Raw genomic sequence first — 18,649 nt, 5'->3', positions numbered from 1 at the left:
GGAAGTGAGGATGATGATGGTGAAGACAAGCAAGAGGCTGTGGACAGGTGATTCCTGCGAGACACGCTTTGCCGAGGTCAGTTCCACGATCAAAGGCAGAGGGGTAAAGACTGAACGATTGTGGGTAGGGGTCACCACTAACTTGGGAAGGAGGGCACTCAAATAACTAACCTGTGAGCCAGGGATTATTCTGGTCCCATTTTCCTAATGAGGTCCCCGGGCTGCCAATGGTGAAGGTCCTCAAGTCACCTAGTTCAAACATCACAGCCAGAACTCCAACCCAGGTTGGTCATCTCACTTTTCATGCTGCCCATGAAGGTGCAGCTGAGGGAGGTGGGGACAAACTTTTTGGTTAACACCAAATCTTAATCTCAAATTAAACGTTTTAATCTCTGAAACAGTCTGCCAAGGAGGCATTTCATCCCCTCTCAAACCCTGGAGGTTCTGCTCAGCTGAGAGGTCACAAACCACAGCATTATCTTCATTGGTCTGTCTGTCTATCTGTCGCAACCAGCTCTGCTAGCCCGACCATAAGTGAAACACGCGGTCTTTCCTTTCAGGACCCAGCAGCCCACATGGACTAGGGTAGAGGAGACCCCATCCAACCAGCAGCCAAATGGATGGGGCACACAGGTGAGAGGAGAGGGTGGGCAGGGCCGCCAGGCCCATCCCTTGGGCTAGGGGTCACAGAGCCTTCGACATGGTGTGTAGTAAGCAACAAACACTGACTGAAGGAACACTTAAGGGAGACCTGCTGAACACCAGGCACTGTGCCTGTGAACGGGTTGTGTTTGGTCTGTTCGTCATGGTAACACTCTGTGGTTGCTGTTATTAGTACCAATTTTAAAGACCAGGGCTCAGAGACGTTAAGTGACTTGTCCAGGGTAAAGAAAAATGGCACAGCAGAGACAAGACCCCAGGTCTGGGGGCCCAGCTCTCCCCACCATTCTCTCTGGAGCAGGGAAGTTTTCAAATGTCTCCCTCCAGGCCAGCCCACCAACCCACAGGCCAATGTGATGAAATCCAAGGTCAGCCCTTGGGCAAGCAGTTGAACTGATTTACTTATTATTCAATGATGATTTATGGTGGGTCAGCAGTATGCTTGGCATCAGAATTATTAAAATAGAATTCTCTAATCATATTAGAGAATTAGACCCAAGTCCATCCAGAAAGAGCTCACAGCCTAGAGTGGGAGCATGAGAGGTGGTGCTACATGTCACAGGGGCCACAGAAGAAACTAACCCAGACCCACTCCTGACACTCTTGTGTCCAGGACCAGAAGTCAGCTGGAACCCAGTTACAATTCATCTAAACATTTAAAATTATAAACTGTGCTAACACATAAATAAATTCTGTCGTCTTACCCTGGTTCATATACCTTCAAGAGGACCCTGAAAGCCAGGTTCAAAAAACAATTCTAGAACTCTGCACTGGAATATGACAGGTCAGAGAGTGCTACCTTCCCTTCCTGCCCTCAGCTTTGTCCTGCATTAAGAGGAGCCACAATCACACACACATACACACACATAACTGGGACATAACCTGTGCAGGCTCCTCTGGGCATGGAACCCCAAGATCCCAGGTACCTGAGGCCTGGGCAAGTCCTGTGCTATCCAATATGGTAGCCACTAACCACATGTGGCTGTTTAAATTTGGATTTACACTATTTATAATTTAATCAGTTAAAAATTCAGTTCCTCAGTCTCACTGAGCCACATTTCAAGTATTCAATAACCACATATGACTAGTGACTACAATACTGGACAGAACAGGTAGAGAACATTTCCATTATCAGAAAAAGTGCTACTGGACAGCTGGTCTAGAAGATGAGGCATAGCTGCCTGAGAATGTCAGAAAACCTTCACAGGGTGACATTTGAGTATTTGACCAAATTAGTGAGTGAGTGGAAAAGGAAAGTGAATGGCTGTTTAGAGAAAAGAGCACATGCAAAGGTCCAGTGGCAATGACTTGTTGAGAGAAACACACAGATTTGGTATGACTGGAATGAGGGACGTGGGACTAGAGGGAGGAGAGTGGGAGTCTGGAAAGATCCACAGGTTCAATATCCAAGGTCCTGGACACACGATAAGGAGGTGAGACTTGAACTTGGTGGTTGATGGGGTTGGGTTGCGCAGGAGAAACATGATTAGCTGGGTACATCAGAAAGAGAAGGAAGAACTGAAGACCAGTTAGAGATTTCAAAATGAAACAAAAACAGCTGACCAGGAAAGGGAACCAGAGGGGAGGGAAGGGAGAGATCTTCCAGAGTCAGGATACGCTTTGATTTGGGGAAGTGAAAAATAGCTCATGTTTGGAGTTCAGGTGGCCTCCAAGGAACGAGGACAGAAGAGGAGTTATAGATTGGGAGAGGAGTAAACAGCTCCATTTGGGATTCCTAGAATCTAAGGGGCCAGTCCAGACACGAAGACAGAGGCCCAGGGCTGCACTCCTAAGTTGGTGAAGAAGGGGAGGCAAGAAGGCTGAGCGTCCCCAGGTTGGTGAATGAGTCCTGAGACCCAGCTGGGGACAGGAATTGGGAGTGTGTCTCCAGTGGGGTGTGGGGAGGCCACAAGAAAGACCAGGACCTGCAGATTTCCCTGAAAAAAGCACCTCCTGCCGGACCAACTCCCCAAGCCGCCAGCAGGCACAGGCTAGCATTGGGTCTGTCCTTTGTTGATGAGGGAAGATGGGAGGAGACTGGGGAAGCTGGCCCTGGGAGGTTCCAGGGAAAAGGGTGAGTCCCCTCCCTTGGGAGGAGGTCAAGAGCTTAAGGACCGTGAAGATGATGAGTTGGGCAGTTAGGGTGTCCCTAGTGGCCTTCAGAAAGAATAATGCTTTCAACCGAAGCCGCTGAATCTCAAGGGCAAGTTTGGTGGCAGGAGGAGAGAAGGGGAGAAACGGGCAGAGCTGAAGCTGGCCATCAGCAGAAAGAAAACACACTCATAATCGGCGGTGCCATTCTTAACCTGTGTTGACAATCTGCTAGAAGTCTTTACACTTCTACCTTAGAAGTAGTCCTTAGAGGTTCAAGAGTTGCCCTAAGGTGGAGAATCCCGCCCCAAGGACACAATATCGATTATTTAGTATTCCCACCAGGGATGTGTACACTTAAGAAAACACCAGACAAACTCAAAATGAGGAACATTGAATTAAAAGAAAAAGGGGTACGGGTTACACTCCTCTCTGAAAAATGTCATGAGAGATGAAAATAGATAAGAGATTGCTCCAGATTAAAGAAACCTAAAGTAACATGGCAGGTAAATGCAATGTGTGGTCCTAGCCTAGAGCCTACACATGAGAGGAAGAAACTCTAAAGGGCCTTAATGAATCAGTTGATAAAACTGGAATATGGGCAGTAGATTAGAGTATTATATCAATGTTAAATTTCCCAAAGTTGTAATGTCTACTGTGCTTATGCAATAAAAGTCCTTGTTCTTAGAAAATACCCACTAAAGTATTCCTGGTAAATGGGCATGATGGTTGCCAATTACTCTCAGTTCAGGAAACTACATATATATACGTATGTATATATATAGGATTCCTAGAACCTGAGGACTCTAGAGAGAGACACAGGCACAGGCACAGACACAGAGAGACAGCCAGAGGGGGAGAGGGAGCAAATGGGATAAAATTTTAACAACTGAGGAATCTGTGTAAGGGGTATATGGGGGATCTTTCCATCATTCTTGCAACTCTTCTGTAAGCTTGACATTTTTGCAAATGAAAACGTTTCTAAAAACTACCAAACCCGGAGCCTCCTGAGCTCAGGGACCTTTATCCTCCCTTTTTCCCAGAGCTGGCCCGGGGCTAGCCGGGGGAGACCCTGGGTGGGTGGGTCGGCCAATGTTCTGGGTGTACAAGGCAGGATTAGGGGTACAGGTGGCGCCTGGAAGGGCCGAGGCCTCCCGCTTGGGGACATTCCTCGGCCTCCGACATTTTCTGATCCGACAGCTGCGGCAGTCGCGGACCCAGGCCGGGAGTGACTCACCCGCGGGCTCCCAGGGGTTGAGGGGGAGCCCCGCCCGGGAAGCCCCACCCCGCCCCACAGGGAGGGCCGCGGCCAGCAGGCGCCGCTGTTGAGCCAGCTCTGGCTGAACCTGCCCGGGCTCCGCCGGGACCTGGAGGCGGTCCGCCCTTGGGGTGTCTTCCAGAGCCCAGCCCACCGGGGTCCGTAGGCAGCCTGGCTTATCCTGACCTCGGTCTAGTTTCTCAATCCCGGGTCCAGCTTCCCTGCACCCCTCCCCTAACATGTATGCCCCCAGGCACCCCCTTGGGTGGAGGAGGAGAGAGGACAAGCAGGAAAACGCTTCAGTCCTGGGCCCTGGAGTCTGAGTAGCAAATCAGTCCTCCCCTTTACTCCGCTCCGTCGCCCTCTCGTCCTCCGCCCTCCGCCATTCACTCCGCCTCCCCTTCCCTTCCCTCCCCTTCCTGTCTCTCCTCCTCCTCCTCCTTGTCCTAGTCCTGGAGCAGCCCCAGGCTTTCAAAACAAACACACACCTCCTCAGCCCATCCCCAGCCTGCCTGGGCCCTTCTCTAGGGGTTGTTGCTTCTGCTGGGTGCAGGGATCAGGATGGAGGTGGGGGTGCGGGAAGTGGGGCGGGGGGCGGGGCAGGAGGGTGCAGAGTTAGGTGGGGTGATGCCGTGATGTGATTTCTTCCTGTGTAAAAGGAGCTGTTCTCACAGCCCCTCTGCAGTTGCTGGGGTCCGGGGTGGGATTCCCTGCCTAGATGACGGTGGTGGCCCTTTACTCCAGCTCTCCCCGGTCCTCGCAGACTCAAGATGAAAAGCGCCTAGAGAGGCCATTCTGTCCATCCCTGTGGCTCCAGGACGGACCACAACTGAGAAGACCTGCCAGTCCTGTGTGTTCACTCATTCCTTCAAAAACCTTTCACTGAGCGCGAGCTCTGTGCAAAGTACCAGGAGCTTTACCTCATGCCAGCACCTTAAATCCCCACTAGGACCTTTGGAGATGGACACTATTACTCTACGGCGACTTGTCCAAAGATCCATTTCAATCCAGTGCTCCTCTGTGACTCCTCCTGACTCACCCAAGTGGGACTGATCTCAGTCAGCTTTGGGGCCACACCACACTTCCCATAGTGTTACTAAGGTACGCATACAAACTTCAGATGTTTTTCTAGCTTTACTTCTTAAGCTAGGTGGTTCTTATCATGGCTACTCATTTTATTATTCTGTTCACTTAATACTTTTCTGACTGTCTGACATATGTCATAGTTATAAAAAGTCCTCAGTGTTAAAAAACAAAAACAAGAATGACAGAGGGGGAGTACTGTCTTATTTATCTTTGCCTTTTTCCAGTTCCAACCTAGTGCCTGGTACTCAACAAATGTTTGGCGAATGAAAGATCACTTGGCCAGTAAAATCGCCAGAGGTAGGGTTGAATGTCATGTTTTCTCACACCACACCCCAAGTGCAGGGCACAAGTGGGGAGTGGCTGGGAGGGGCAGCAATAATGGAGGCCCCCCAGTCTCACTCAGTGGCCTCTGTATTGGAACTGAATTCCAGAATGACTGAAGTGCAGGGCACAGAGAAGGAACAAAACTCTTCAACCTGAACTCTGCAAGCTGAGGAGCTGTTGGCCTAAATTTCTACAAATCATACTGCCACAATCTTTTAATAATTTGCTCTTTCCCCAAAACCTTGTATGGTTTATCTATATGCCACCTTGATGCATTCATCCTTTTATATTAGTGCATTGTCCTCTCCACTGGACAGAAAAGGGGGCTTTCAAGGTCTGGTCAAAACAGGATTGTGAGGCATAGTTGGCTGCTACAAGGGAATCAACAAACAGCCTTCAGCACATTAATTCTCTGCATGCAAAGAGATGCCACTAATTGCAGACGCATTTTATCTGTTTGTTAGGCCCCGTGTGGAATGCAGCCTCTGAGAAAAGCACTTCTACCCAAAACCCACCGAAGCATACCCAGCCCTGAGAGGGGCTTCAAGGAATGCAAACAACCCGCCTGCTTCTGCAGCAAAAAGCAGAGCTAATTACATCATGAACACATAGGAGGGGATGCATGGGCTTTGACGATTGTTTTTAAGGAAGAGAAATAGGTTCTACTTCTGTGGCAGGCTGATCAGTCGCTTACCTCCAATCAGAGTGAATAGCTTGAAGCATTGTGATGATGCTGGTGGTGGCTAAAACTGCAATGAGCCCATCTGGTCATCCATCCCGTCATTGCCCACCTGTCTGCACAGGAAATTTCTTGCCCTATGGTTACTCAGTAAAGCAAAGTCTCTTCCTGTCAGCACTGATGAAGGTAGACGTGCTCTGCACTTTATGGTAATAAGATGACAGTTCTCTTCAAAAACATTATGATTCAGACTGTCCTCTTTTCACCAGCACTCCCCCTCACCCACCCAGAGGAGGCTGAAATAAATTAAACTGTTATTATTCATTCTTTAGCCAATTTAATATTTAATAAAAACCCATTTGTGCCAGCCACTGGATAGATGCTGGGATGACAAAGGTGACTAAGAAGGTCCCTACCCTTAGGATATCCGAGTCAAGCTAACAAATAATAACAATGCCATGTGATTAGGGCAATGCCAGAGGGAAGTAGGAAGTGAGGCCCTGAGGAAGGCAGGGCTGACAGCTTCTTACCTCCCCAGACTCCTCCTTCTCTCCTCCCACACAGGAACCCAGCTTGCCAGCCATGCCCAACACCTACTTCCTAAACCCCTTCCTCCAAGGCTTTGCCCTGCTGTTTCTCTGTTCGTGATGGCCATTGCCACCCCCACCTGACTGCGAACCCTGCTCATCTCCCAAGATTCTGCTCAAAATAAGTTCCAAACTCAGGTGGGTGGTTCATCTGGGAGGAAGCAATCAGGGAGGAAAACCCTGGGGATTATTTTTAATATATTATTTCCTAAGCAGGAGGCTTGTTCTATTATTCTATATGCCTTCCTGTGTCTTAAATATTTCATAATATATTTTCTATAGAGATTCAGTTCAAGCTATACTTCCACCTTGATTCCCACCTCCTGCCATGTTTCCTTGTCTGAAATAAAGGGCTGTGGCAGAGGTGGGTGCTGGGTGCCCACGTGGCTCATCGTGTCTTCCTCACAGCTTAGTTTCCTCAGGAACTTCCTCTCAGAGCCACTGGGATAAGGACAGAGCCGGGCAAAGGGCCTGTCCTGGTTGTCCTGAGGCAGGAGAACAGCAGGTCCCTTAAGGCTGATCTGGCTGTCCCAGTTTAGATAGAGCCCAGGGAGGATCTCTGGGGCAGGTGGTCTCTGGAAGGTCCATGCCCACAGGCAGCTCGAACACAGTGGCCAACTGGAAGCCAGCTGCTCAGCCAGTCCCCTTGCCAGGCAAGGCCTGTGCAGTCTCCTGCCTTCCCTGGGTCCACGAAGGCCTTTCTGTTTGGGGGCCAGAACAGACATTCAGCCATGGAGAAATGAGGGAACTGAAGCCCAGGTGATGGCAATGATAACATCTTCTTTGGGGGAGAGGAGAGCCATGCTTCCCACTCCCAGTGCCCTAAGGTCTCAGGGTACAGGTAGCCTCTTTCAGCCCCAACAAAAGCTATCATTCTAGGGAGGCCAGTAGAGAAGGCAAAAGAAAACTCCTCCTAAAGAGAAGGGAAGGGGTGGGAGGGGGTGAGAGACACTCCCAAGAACCACTTTGGAATGGAGCTATTCACTTCCTGATTATGCAGTGCCCCAAAAGTAGTAAAATTTTACTGCTTTATGCTTCCATATGAGAGCACCTCCCACACAGCTGACACTTGGTAAGCCCTCAACCTACTGTATCTCTTTGAAGAGAGGAGAGTACAGTGGTCAAGAGCCGGAACACAACAGGATAAGAACAGGCTGCTACTCCAGTGGGGCAGGAGTTGTGTGGCCGTGGGCAAGTTTCTCAACTTCTCTGAGCCAAAGTTTCCTCATCTCCTGTATCTGACCGCAAACCCCATAGTATTGATCCCACTGTCCCCTGGGGCCACCTTCACTACCTGAACCTGGCAGGGAAGAGCCGAGGGGATCAAGGAACTATTCTATTTTTCAGGCCAGGCAGTACAATCCCAGACAGAAGCCCCCTGGCCAGGGATGGGCCCAGGACCCTGGACTGGCCTGAAGCCCCCGACCCCCTTGAACAAAGGAGGAAAGGAAGTCCCTGAGTTAGAAGCAGAACTTGGTTGGATCACAGGTCTCAGCACTCCTGGTCCAGTGCTCCCTGCACAACAGGCCTTCAGGGAATCTGTGCTTTTCAGATATAGGCCCCAGGAGACCAGGCTTTCCCTCTTGGCTCTACCTCCAGAATATTCAGAATAGGTGCATCCACAGAGGCAGGAGGCATTAGATTTGTGGTTGCCAGATCTGGAGAAGGGCAAGAATGGGGAGTAACTGTGTAATGCATATGGGGTTTCCTTTTGGGGTCATAATGGTGTGGGTAAAAGTGTAACATTTCCAGAATATCTCGCCTGGCTTTAGTGCATTTGCATATCCTCAGGGGTGGAGAGAAGTTCATCTCCATTATCAGTGGTAATTACCTGGGCACAGGAGGGCTTATCTGTACCTGAGAGGTGAGGGGAGGTCCGGTTTTGCTTCTGCTGGAGCAGGAAAGAGAGATGTCCCCGGACTGCAGCGTGTGAGCAATAAACAGATTTCAAGCTTTATTTCTCCTTTTGACTGATTTTGGCTTTTAGAGGTATTTTGCCCTGGGATTTCCTCTCCCCGTACTTACAGTTGGGATTGGATAGAGGTGGCAGTTGCATACATTGTGAATGTCCTACATGCCCCTGAACACTTGAAAATGGTTAATTTCATGTTATATGAATTTCACCTCAATTAAAAATAAGGGTAGCTGTCACTAAGAGGTTAGAGGAAGGAGAAGAGTGGGCAAGTGCCAAGCAGGGAAGGGAAGGTGAAGGAGGGCTGAGGTATGAGGGAGGGGGAGGACGGTGCAGAAGATGGGAAGTTTGAGGTTCGGGAAAGGTTTGGGGGAGGGAGGTCTGCAGGCTTGAGGAGATAGAACTTGACCCTTGTGGATCTGGGGAGCCACTGCGCTTTAGAGGAACAAAGGAGAAGTAGGAGAGGGACTGGGGCAGGTGCCTTCAGCCTCTCAGCTGTTCGCTTCCTCTCAGACTCTAAACTGGAAGCTGCAGCGGTGGTGCAGGGTCCTCATCTTTTTAGCTGTTTTTAATTTTCAGAGTAGAGCATCATTGCTGGTAGATGGCTCTTTTAAAAACATTGGCACCAGTGGAATGAAATCAAACACGGGGAGCGGCAGTAAGGTTACCCACCACCCAACACCCACACCAGGGATGTGAGCCTGGCTCTGGGCTGAGTGTGTGCCACCTCCAGGCAGCAGCGGGGGGCTGCCGGAGACTTCCAGGGCCGAGAGGGCCTGCCCACCACCCCTTTGAGGCCCTAGCACCCTCTGAGGGCCCCACCCACTAGGGGCTGGGATGGGGGAGGGACTAGGTGGGCACCAGGGGCTCCTTTGTCAGACCCAGGAAGGAGAGTGGGGGCAGCTACAGGCAGTTGGGGGGTGAGGAGTTCCCTCCGGAATCTATCCCCACACTTCCCTCCCCTCAGCTTGTGCTTGTACAGCTCCTCCACATACTCAGTGTGCCCATGAATTGGTTGGCTGGCGGAGGGCATTAACCGGCACCCCCACTTAAAGGGCCAGTGCCATCCTTGTCTGTGCCCCCTCACTTCCCCATCTTCTCCTGCCCACTTTCATGTGGGCAGTACGTGTGTGCCTCTCTCGTAAGGGTCTCGGGTTTGCCAGCCCCACCACCCCAACATGTCCTGCCACATAGGTTTCATGCCACGGAGGGGATGGATCTATGCCAGTGAGTGTTGTGGGATGGGCGGGTGGCTTGGGCCCCTTAGTTCAGAGCCTGTCTGGAGGGGCCAGAGGTAACAGTGCCTGGGGTGGGGATGGCAGTGGATATCTGTGTTTTTCTTTGTCCTGTGGACTGTCTATCCCTTGCCCATTTTCTAGGGGGTGTCCAGTGATTTCTTATCAACATCTAGGATCTCATTGGATCACTGGCTTTGTTCACTAGAGGCTGATGCCTTGCCCATCAGTCGAGGGTATATTTTGCTGACAAACGAGTGTGAGCAACTCATGAGAAGAAATGGTTTTCAGACATCTTAGCTTAGGAAGTTATCGTGGACCCATAATGATTCATTGCTGTTTTCTCTGTTGGAGACCATCAACTTTCTGGGGGAGGGGCATAGGAGTAGAGCAGGGGGCTGAGAGGGGATGTCTGTCTTTTTCATACTTATATGCACCTGTCGCTCAGTCTCAGCACATGGTAGCCATTCAATAAATGTTTTAATAGATGAACCCTACCTGATAACATTATATAACAATAAATTGGACAACTTAGAAGAAATGGACAGCTTCCTAGAAAAATGCAACCTTCCAAGACTGATCCAGGAAGAAACAGAAAATCTGAACAGACCCATTACCAGCAATGAAATCGAATTGGTAATCAAAAATCTTCCCCCCAAACCCAAACTCCAAGTTCATATGGCTTCACGGTTGAATTCAACCAAACATTGAAGAAGAGCTAATACGATCCTTCTTAAAGTATTCCAAAAAGTAGAGGAGGGAACACTTCTAAACTCACTTTATGAGGCCAGCATCACTCAAATTAGAATCCACATTGGTTTCAAGTACACAACATAGTGATTTTAGTGATTTGACAGTTATCTTATTAAATGCTCACCCCAAACAGTGTAGTTACTGTCAACATAGAAAGATGTTACAGAGCTATTAACTGTATTCTCTATGCTGTACTTTCATCCCTGTGACTAATTTATATTATGATTGAATATGATTACATAAATGATTCGATATCTTTAATAGATATAGGCATAATTAGATAATGTATTCTTGTGTGAGTTTTGGAAGATTGTGTCTTTCGAAGACTCTCTTTTGTAAGGGAGGAAAGTTTTCCTCCACCTTCTTAGGGTCCCAGGCTGGGCCTGTAGTTAGACTAGGGAAGAGTAACAAAGGAAAGGCACACAAATGTAATAGAAAACTTCACAGCACAGGAGGCTTTCTCAGGAAACGAAAACCTGAGAGAAAGTGAAACCTGAGTATTTTATATTAAGTGTGATGACCATGGATAGTCGTATAGCAAGGATAGGTCATAGAGTGTGAGGTAAGGGCAGTAAATTGGAGGGCAGAGCAAGGCCTGCCTGTTAGGGTGCTTCTCAGCGTTCTTTCGTAAGGACATTCCTTTCCTCAAGGTGGAGGGAGGGCGCCTGTCGTGAGGGTTTTATGACCGGTTTCGGGAGAGGAAGGTTAGATGGACCTTCCTCGCTGTTTTCTCAAACCCCTTCAGCTTGAAGTAGTCAGTGTGTCCAGGTGCTCTCTTCTGAGATAGCATGTCCTGAGCCTCATAAGTTTTATCTAGGCCAGGTTATTAAATTTGTGAGCAGAATTATTCATTATATTGCTTTATTATACTTTTAGTATCCATGGGATCAGTAGCGATGGCCTCCCTTTCATTTCTTACATTATTTTATCTTCTTTTTTTCCTCAGCCTGGCTAGAGATTTATCAATTTTATTGATCTTTTCAAAGAACCAACTTTTGGTTTTATTTTTCCCCCCTATTGTTTTCCTGTGTTTAATTTCATAGATTACTGCTCTAATATTTATTGTTATTTTTTTCCTGCTTGCTTTGGAATTTTCTTGTAATAGCTTCCTAAAATGGAATCTTAGATTACTGACTTTAAATCTTTCCCCTCTAATAAATACACAATTCAAATCTATCGGTTTCTCTCTAAGCACTGCTCTCATTGCATCCCACACATGTTGATAATTGCCTTTTCATTCTCAGTTAATTTGAAATATTTTAAAGTTTCTCTTCAGATCTTCTTTGGGCCATGTGTTACTTAGAAGTTGTATTTAATCTTCAAGTGTTTGGGGATTTTCCAGCTATCTTTCTGTTACTGACTTCTAGCTTAATTCCACTGTGATCTGAGAGTATATGTTACATGACTTTCAGTGCTTTCACTTTGTTAATGTGTTTCATGGCCCATAACGTCGTAGTCTGTTTTGGTGAATGTTCCGTGTGAGCTTGCTTCAGAAGGATGTGTATTCTATTGTTGGATGAATTGTTCTTCACACATTAATTAAATCCAGTGGATTGATGATGCGATTGAGTTTCGCTATGTACTTAACTGATTTTTCTACCTGTTGGATTTGTCCTGAAGGGAAGCAGATTACACGACACACAAATATGTCACTTCGGCAGGTGAATTACTTTGAGCTTGAAGGCAACCAAGACACAGCACACTCAAGACAAACTTTCACCTCCCCCTTAGCTACCTAAACTACGTACCCCCCTTTATCTGATTCCCATCTGTGTCCCTTATAATAAACTGGTAAATGTAAGTAAGTGTTTCTCGAGTTCTGTGAACTACTACTCTAGCAAAAGTAATGTGAGAGTCCATAGGAACCTGGTTTCCAGGCAGTCAGGAGCACAGGTAAACTGGACTTGTAATTGTCAAAGTGGCAGTCTTGTAGGAGATAGTGTCAGAATCGAGTTCAATTTGTAAGACACCCAGTGTCCACGGAGAACTGGAGAATCGCTCGGTGGTGTTGGAGAACACACCAGACACTATGACAATCTCTATTTTGATACATTTAGGCCAGGCCACTTATGTTTCAAGAGCTTGATATTGATATAGTTGGACTGATACCTACCATATTTCTTAGTTTTCTACTCACCGTCCTTGCTCAATGCTTCTACATTTTCCTGCCTCTTGTAGTTTTAAACGAGCAATTGCATTTCCTATTTTCTCATTTAAAATAAACGAACTGAACTTTTTAGTGGTTGCCATGGTGCTTGCAACTGAAAACGGACCCAGTGTTTTAAAACTATACAGCTTCACAGCAATACAAAGTGCTTCCTTGACATCTGCAACCAAGCCCTCAAACAACCCAAAGCAAGCTCCTCAATACACTACTTCACGGATGATTTTCCCCTGGCCAGAAAAAAAAAACACCCTCCGTTTCACAGTCACCAAAGACTATTTCAAAGCAGCAAAAAAATAACGATTCAGACAACACAACCACATGTCCCACAGGAACCCGCGGGGAGTCGTCCCACCCTGTTCGTAAGAAAGCCTGCTTCCTCCCAAGCCCCTGCATGATTACACACCGTCCCCGAGAAGCAGCCCCGGTGAATTGATAAGTCAGCTTTTACGGGACTCTAGGAGTATGTACGCATAATGCTGCCCTGGTGGAGTCCAGAGCGGTCACAACTCTATTCGTGTAAGCAGCGAAAACGGTACCCCCACCCTCATTAAAGAATTAGAGAACTAACTAACCGCGACCTAGCGGATACAAGCGTAACACTGGCTTCCGCAACCACTAACGCTTAAAACTTTTCTTTAACAAACGCTTACTTTTTCAGGAGCAAAAGGCGCCTTTCCCGGCAAGACCGCAATACCAGACGAATACGCTGTAATACACGGTGCAACCTCCCATCTCAACTCCCTACTTCAAAGACCCATTGAATACAGCGTCTTCATAATTACCAGGTCAGATACTAAACTGACAAGAACAAATAGCACAGTTAATTTTAGCTAAAAGACCAAGAAGCGATACCTACAACTGCTCCTTCCCCGCCACACCCTGCCTTCACACTTCTTTCAGCTCACGGTGACAAACCTTGCCATCAGCCAAAGGCCCACCGTCTTCGTGAGACTTGACCGTGTATTACAGCCTCACAACCTGTAGGACTGTTTCACTTATTTGGGGCTTTACGCTTTTGGCTTCTTTTTTTGATCCCATAGCTCCCAGACGAACTAGCCATTTCAAATTTGCATACCCCGCCTTTCCCGCCTTCGGTGCCCGCCCACTCGCCTGGAAACGGAAACGCGCGTAACCACAAAGCTCCTTCAGCCTCGTTTCCCTGGAGAAGTCCTGGAGCGGGAATAGACACGAACAGCTTTATGGGATTTTTCTTTCGAATGTGCAGCTACGTTGGAACGGGTTTACGGTTAACGCTCACCACCTAGTATCATTTTACCGCCGTGTATTGTATATATGTACACATACACAGGCGCAGATACAAATACGTCCGTCCCTCTATGCTTTTACCAACCTGCCTTGCCCTGGAAGAAGTGTTTTTAAAGAGATGAGCTCAGCAACCCTTTCCTCTCCCTAAGGGTTTTTCTTTCTCCCTCCCTCCCTCCCTCCCTCCCTCCCTCCCTCCCTCCCTCCCTCCCTCCCTCCCTCCCTCCCTCCCTCCCTCCCTCCCTCCCTTCCTTCCTCCCTCCCTCCCTTCCTTCCTTCCTTCCTTCCTTCCTTCCTTCCTTCCTTCCTTCCTTCCTTCCTTCCTTCCTTCCTTCCTTCCTTCCTTCCTTCCTTCCTTCTTCCTTCCTCCTTCTCCTTTCTTTCTTCTTTCTTTCTTTCCTTTCCTTTCCTTTTCTTCCTTTCTTCCTTTCTTTTTCTTTTCTTTCTCTTCTTTCTTCTTTCTTTCTCTCTCTTTTCCTTTCCCTTTCCTTTCTTTCTTTCCTTTCCTTTCCCTTTCCCTTTCCTTTCCTTTCCTTTCTTTCTTTCCTTCCTTTCCTTTCCTTTTCTTTTTCTTTCTTTTCATTCCTTTCCTTTCTTTCTTTTTCTTTCCTTTCATTTCCTTTTCTTTTTTCTTTCTTTCTTTTATTTCTTTGTCTTTCTTTTTTCTTTCTATCTTTCCTTCCTTTCTTTTTTCTTTCCTTTCTTTGTCTTTCTTTTTTCTTTTCTTTCTTTCTATCTTTCCTTCCTTTCTTTTTTCTTTTCTTTCTTTCTTCTTTCTTTGTTTATCTCTTTCTTTTTCTTTCTTTTCTTTCTTCTTCCTTTTTTTGAGCGGTTCTATCTGTAAATGTTTGACTTTTTAAACAGAATAAAACTCATTCCATCTCGCAATTACTCTTGCGTCCCAACAGCGAGGACCCTCTCAAGAACTTGTCGGCACCAAAGACCTCCAGGGAACACGCCCACAGAGAAACGGGTTGCGTCTCTCTCTTGCTGCAAAATGAGAGGACCGACGCCATGGCGGACCGCGGGGCATCTCCGTAAGAGGGGGTCAGGAATGGCTCATTATGTATAGGATGCGGGCTTGTGTTGGGCGGGGGAGGGTTGGGAGAGTTTAAGTAAGAGGGGCCTTTCTCTGGATGGGATGGATGTGAAGGCTCCCAGATTTTGCCACCCCCGGAAAATGCCGCTTTGGCCTAAGGATTATTTTGAGCTGAAGCAGATAGGAGAAAAGCTAGCTCTCTGCCCTCCCTCCCCGCCATTTGCCTAAAAGCAGGGCAAAAGTTGGCACAGAAGTTAAACAATCACTGGCAAGCCTACACCCTTATCAGCCCAGAGACTGGCACCAGAGGACTCTACGAAACAAACTTTACCGACTAGCCCTCATCTTCTATTATTCCCCCCTTACGTCTTCCTTCCCACAATTTGCCACCCTAGGAACTCAAAAGTCCTTTTCCTTTGTCTTGTCACTTCTCCGGACAGTTACTGGGTTGGTTGGTTTCTTTGTTTGTATAAGGCTATATATATATATACACACACACGCCCAAGCTCTAGTTCTGAGTTATTCATCCCTGAGCATATACAACGCTAATCAATTAGTTTTTCTCCTGTTAAACTCTTTTGTTATGAAGCCCCAGCCTCCGACAACCTAGAAGGGTGGAAGGGAAAAGATATTTCTCCTCCCCTACAAGGGGCTCTCGGGCAGTTGGGGGTAGGTAATTCTGTGACTGGGTAGCTGAATAAATCTTACCCAGAAGGAGGGGAGGGGTCGCTGAGGCCAAAGCTGTCATTGGTCTCCAAGTAGCAGCCGATATTCCTCCTACCAGACAGCATACAGGCAGTGAGTGTTTGGTAGATTTTGTTGTTTGGGCCATTTTCTTTCTTGCCTGAATTTGGATGTGACTACGGAGTGGCCTTGTGTCTGTCTTGATCCACCACGGCCACAGAATGGCCTTGTCTGCTGTTGATGTTGTTGAAAATAAATGAAGGGAAACGTCGCTTCACATGGAGCGGGGAAGCCCTGAAAGTGGGAGCTCTCACCCACGGGGCCCTCGCGTCACAGTCCGCAAGTCTACGCAACCAGCAGGAAGAAGGAAGATGGGAATTATTTTGACAAAGGGAGGACACGTTTCACACAGGAAGTTTATCTCCTGCCTCCGAGGAGGACGAGGACGAGGACGCCTCCTTGCCGCACCGGCAACGCCTCAACCCGCTGCTCCGAGCCAAGGAGAAACCGCCACCACCCTGGAACTCCTCCTAAAACCTAGGAAAAGCTGACCTTCCCTTCGCCTCCTTGGATCTGCTTGTGGATCCTCACAGCGTGCGTGTCCGGATTGCAATTCCTCCGCTATTCTTGAATACGCTCATTTTGAATGCAAACATCCAGCAAAGCATAACATTTCTAGAAGATGCCCTTGAAGGTTTATGTACAAAGAACTGAAATTTCAAGTAGTAAAATTGAACATCATTCCTTGATAGACTATATTTTTGTATCTAAAGTCCAGCTGTTGTACTAATGAGACTCACAAACACTTTTAAAGAGCTTCCTGCATGTTAGATACTTTTCTGATGCTTTTTGTTATGTGTATTACCTCATGTAGTACTCAAAATCATCTGAAATAGGTACACATAGTATTCACATATTTTACACATAAGGATACAGAGGTGCAGAGAGGTCTCAGAAGCTTGCTGTAGGGCAGCCACTCTCTGGCAGCTTTTAATTGACTGTCCTCATCCTTGATCTTTGCCATTTTAATTAGTACACGTTTTGGTGTGGTCTTCCTTGGGTCCCTTCTGTTCGGATCCATATTATTTGCTCTTTGCCCTTGAAATGTCTTTATTGACCCATGGGTTACCTCGAGGTGTATTTAATTTCCACACTTGAGGTCCTGTTTTTTTTTAACTGTTTTGTTACTGATTTTAAGTTTATTACCTTCTTATCAGAAAACGTTTTCTATGAATTGAAATTTTTTCACTTGTTAAGATTAGTTTTATGACCCAGTATATGATCTCACAGTGTATGTCATAATGCCCACTTGAGAAGACTGTACATTCTGTGGCCAGGCTACATACTGGAATGTCATTAGGACCTGTTGGTTGGTAGTGTTGGTCTATGGTGGTGGTGTTCCAGGTACAGACTTTTCTCTTTTCAGTTGTATCAATTTTTGCTTCATGTAATTTGAAACTCTTTTCTCAGGTGAGTATACATTTAGAATTTGATGAATGAAATCATAACATTATGTAATGTTCCTTTTTACTCCTTGTAATTTTCCTGGCTCTGAAGCTCTGAATATTTTGTGTGGTAGTAATATAGCTTTTAGCTTTGTTTTGTTTAATATTTTACATTTCCCTTAATGGAGGTCAGATTCTCCTACCTTTCCATCATCTAAGTCTCTCTCTCTCTCTCTCTCTCTCTCTGTTATTTTTGCATTTGTTCCACAAAACTTTTGCTTAGATAAAGGATTCTCTTCTGGGTTGGCAGTTCTTTACTTTCCTCACTTTAAAGATACTATTGAACATTCTGTGGCCTCCACTGCATTTTATGAGAATTCTGTGATCATTCAAATTTTAATGTATCTTTGCTTTTTAGCGTTATGACATGTTTAGGCTTATCAGGCCTAACTGTTTGTTACTGATTTTGAGTTTATGACTTATTGGGCCTAAATGCTTTGAATTTGCTCTGTTTGGGGCTTGCTGAGCATCTTGAATCTCTAAATTTAAGTTTTTGTCAAAGCTGAGATCTTTTCTGCTCCTAGTAAGAATTGTTTTATCTAAAAAATAAGATTTTCTTTTCTTTTATAGAACACTTATAATGTGAAATTTAGACAATTTGATACTGTCCCACAAGTTTCTAAGGATGTATTCATTCTTTCCAATGTTTTTTCCTGTCTTTTCTTCAGTGTAGATCATTTCTGCTGCTCTGTTATCTTCAAGTTTACACACCCTTCTATCATCTCTGTTCAGTGGTTGAGCCCATGCAATGTCTTTTGTAATTTTTGGTAATTATTTTTCCGTTCTAATTTTCTCGACGTGGATCTTTTTTTATAGTTTTTACTTTTCTGCTAGAAGTTTAGTCTTTCCAATTTTTAAGAGTATTAAGCATTACCACATTTAATATGGTTATAATAGCTGCTTTAAAGTCTTTATGTGATAATTACAACACGAGGCATCTCAAAATAGGCATCTGTCCCTTCTTTTCCTTGAGAATTTGTCACATTCTCCAGTGGCGTGTGTATGTGTGTGTTGTTTGTTTTAGCATGTGCAGTAAATTTTGGATTTTATTCTGGCCATTTTGAATATGATCATGTCATTTCTGAGTCATGTTTGTACAGGTGCATTCAGACCATTTACATTTTGGGTGATTATGGATAGGTATGTACTTACTGCTACTGCAGGCTTTAGATTCGTGGTGACCAAATGTTCAAGGGTAACATCCTTACTATCTAAGAGTCTAATTTAACTCACTTAGTATGCTATTACACACACAAGCTAAAGGTTCCTTTTTTTTCTCTCCTTTTCTTCCTCCTCCATTCTTTATGTATTGGGTATCGCATTCTGTACTCTTTCTCTGTACATTTTTATTACCTCTGGTGACAGCTATTTCACCTTAGGAAAACTTCCATCTATAGGAGTCCCTC

The 18,649-nt window shown here is 46.3% G+C and overlaps 1 protein-coding gene, 1 long non-coding RNA gene and 1 other non-coding gene across 5 annotated transcripts in view; 2 read left to right on the top strand and 1 right to left on the bottom strand.

Annotated features, from left to right (window-relative positions):
* The first annotated feature begins 4,652 nt into the window (after window positions 1–4,652).
* LOC130683707 (uncharacterized) lies at window positions 4,653–6,777 on the top strand. 3 transcript variants are annotated; one of them, XR_008997578.1, is made up of 3 exons: window positions 4,653–5,110; window positions 5,320–5,392; window positions 6,663–6,777. It is a non-coding gene; the product is annotated as an uncharacterized LOC130683707 (long non-coding RNA). The 3 variants fall into 3 exon arrangements; XR_008997579.1 differs by lacking the exon at window positions 6,663–6,777 and adding an exon at window positions 5,884–6,643; XR_008997580.1 differs by lacking the exon at window positions 6,663–6,777 and adding an exon at window positions 5,527–5,564.
* Window positions 6,778–13,413: 6,636 nt separating this feature from the next.
* Window positions 13,414–13,602, bottom strand: LOC130683753 (U2 spliceosomal RNA). Its single transcript, XR_008997621.1, has one exon. It is a non-coding gene; the product is annotated as a U2 spliceosomal RNA (small nuclear RNA).
* A 1,259-nt stretch (window positions 13,603–14,861) lies between these two features.
* Window positions 14,862–18,649, top strand: part of LOC118923228 (serine/threonine-protein kinase TAO1-like) — a 60,087-nt gene continuing 56,299 nt past the window's right edge. The window contains exon 1 of the mRNA XM_057501572.1: window positions 14,862–15,052. The gene's annotated coding sequence lies outside the window, so the exon portion shown is untranslated. The remainder of the gene's footprint in view (window positions 15,053–18,649) is intronic.

This window comes from Manis pentadactyla, chromosome 4, assembly GCF_030020395.1.
Source record: "Manis pentadactyla isolate mManPen7 chromosome 4, mManPen7.hap1, whole genome shotgun sequence".
Taxonomy (NCBI): Eukaryota; Metazoa; Chordata; class Mammalia; order Pholidota; family Manidae; genus Manis; species Manis pentadactyla.
The sequence above is the reverse complement of the archived record's forward strand: the minus strand, read 5'-3'. Positions and strand labels throughout refer to the sequence as shown.